Raw genomic sequence first — 2,917 nt, 5'->3', positions numbered from 1 at the left:
CCTTGTGCCCGTCACCTTCCTTGGTATAAACAGATCCTCAGCGAGATATTTGTATTGTCCCCTTATATACTTATACGTGGTTATTAGATCGCCCCTCAGTCGTCTTTTTTCTAGACTAAATAATCCTAATTTCGCTAATCTATCTGGGTATTGTAGTTCTCCCATCCCCTTTATTAATTTTGTTGCCCTCCTTTGTACTCTCTCTAGTTCCATTATATCCTTCCTGAGCACCGTTGGCCAAAACTGGACACAGTACTCCATGTGCGGTCTAACTAGGGATTTGTACAGAGGCAGTATAATGCTCTCATCATGTGTATCCAGACCTCTTTTAATGCACCCCATGATCCTGTTTGCCTTGGCAGCTGCTGCCTGGCACTGGCTGCTCCAGGTAAGTTTATCATTAACTAGGATCCCCAAGTCCTTCTCCCTGTCAGATTTACCCAGTGGTTTCCCATTCAGTGTGTAATGGTGATATTGATTCCTTCTTCCCATGTGTATAACCTTACATTTATCATTGTTAAACCTCATCTGCCACCTTTAAGCCCAATTTTCCAACTTATCCAGATCCATCTGTAGCAGAATACTATCTTCTCTTGTATTAACTGCTTTACATAGTTTTGTATCATCTGCAAATATCGATATTTTACTGTGTAAACCTTCTACCAGATCATTAATGAATATGTTGAAGAGAACAGGTCCCAATACTGACCCCTGCGGTACCCCACTGGTCACAGCGACCCAGTTAGAGACTATACCATTTATAACCACCCTCTGCTTTCTATCACTAAGCCAGTTACTAACCCATTTACACACATTTTCCCCCAGACCAAGCATTCTCATTTTGTGTACCAACCTCTTGTGCGGCACGGTATCAAACGCTTTGGAAAAATCGAGATATACCACGTCCAATGACTCACCGTGGTCCAGCCTATAGCTTACCTCTTCATAAAAACTGATTAGATTGGTTTGACAGGAGCGATTTTTCATAAACCCATGCTGATATGGAGTTAAACAGTTATTCTCATTGAGATAATCCAGAATAACATCCCTCAGAAACCCTTCAAATATTTTACCAACAATAGAGGTTAGACTTACTGGCCTATAATTTCCAGGTTCACTTTTAGAGCCCTTTTTGAATATTGGCACCACATTTGCTATGCGCCAGTCCTGCGGAACAGACCCTGTCGCTATAGAGTCCCTAAAAATAAGAAATAATGGTTTATCTATTACATTACTTAGTTCTCTTAGTACTCGTGGGTATATGCCATCCGGACCCGGAGATTTATCTATTTTAATCTTATTTAGCCGGTTTCGCACCTCTTCTTGGGTTAGATTGGTGACCCTTAATATAGGGTTTTCATTGTTTCTTGGGATTTCACCTAGCATTTCATTTTCCACCGTGAATACCGTGGAGAAGAAGGTGTTTAATATGTTAGCTTTTTCCTCGTCATCCACAACCATTCTTTCCTCACTATTTTTTAAGGGGCCTACATTTTCAGTTTTTATTCTTTTACTATTGATATAGTTGAAGAACAGTTTGGGATTAGTTTTACTCTCCTTAGCAATGTGCTTCTCTGTTTCCTTTTTGGCAGCTTTAATTAGTTTTTTAGATAAAGTATTTTTCTCCCTATAGTTTTTTAGAGCTTCAATGGTGCCATCCTGCTTTAGTAGTGCAAATGCTTTCTTTTTACTGTTAATTGCCTGTCTTACTTCTTTGTTTAGCCACATTGGGTTTTTCCTATTTCTAGTCCTTTTATTCCCACAAGGTATAAACCGCTTACACTGCCTATTTAGGATGTTCTTAAACATTTCCCATTTATTATCTGTATTCTTATTTCTGAGGATATTGTCCCAGTCTACCAGATTAAGGGCATCTCTAAGCTGGTCAAACTTTGCCTTCCTAAAGTTCAGTGTTTTTGTGACTCCCTGACAAGTCCCCCTAGTGAAAGACAGGTGAAACTGCACAATATTGTGGTCGCTATTTCCTAGATGCCCAACCACCTGCAGATTTGTTATTCTGTCAGGTCTATTAGATAGTATTAGGTCTAAAAGTGCTGCTCCTCTGGTTGGATTCTGCACCAATTGTGAAAGATAATTTTTCTTGGTTATTAGCAGAAACCTGTTGCCTTTATGGGTTTCACAGGTTTCTGTTTCCCAGTTAATATCCGGGTAGTTAAAGTCCCCCATAACCAGGACCTCATTATGGGTTGCAGCTTCATCTATCTGCTTTAGAAGTAGACTTTCCATGGTTTCTGTTATATTTGGGGGTTTGTAACAGACCCCAATGAGAATTTTGTTACCATTTTTCCCTCCATGAATTTCGACCCATATGGACTCGACATCCTCATTTCCTTCGCTAATATCCTCCCTTAAAGTGGACTTTAGACAAGACTTTACATAGAGACAAACCCCTCCTCCTCTCCGATTTTTACGATCATTTCTAAACAGACTGTAACCCTGTAAGTTAACTGCCCATTCATAGCTTTCATCTAACCATGTCTCGGTTATTCCCACTATGTCAAAGTTACCTGTAGATATTTCTGCTTCTACTTCTTCCATCTTGTTTGTCAGGCTTCTGGCATTTGCGAGCATGCAGTTTAGAGGATTTTGTTTTGTTCCAATCTCCTCGCTGTGGATTGTTTTAGAAATGTTCTTACCTCCCATCTGAGTATGTTTTCCTGGGTCTTCTTTGTTCAAGTCTAATGTTTTTCTTCTTTTTGCGTTTTTTCATTTAAGACAAATTAAATGAAGATAATAATACCAAAGAATTTGTGTTTGCAATCATTTTCAGGAAGAAACTGAGTATTATCTGACAGAATTGCAGGGGTGTCAATACTTTTGGCCACAACTGTAGCTACTACCTGCCTGCTACTTCTTAGCTTCACAAAAAAAAGTAAAAGTCCTGACAAACTCCTTT

The sequence above is a fragment of the Ranitomeya imitator genome, chromosome 2, assembly GCF_032444005.1.
Source record: "Ranitomeya imitator isolate aRanImi1 chromosome 2, aRanImi1.pri, whole genome shotgun sequence".
In the NCBI taxonomy this organism is placed as follows: Eukaryota; Metazoa; Chordata; class Amphibia; order Anura; family Dendrobatidae; genus Ranitomeya; species Ranitomeya imitator.
Note: the sequence above shows the minus strand (reverse complement) of the source record.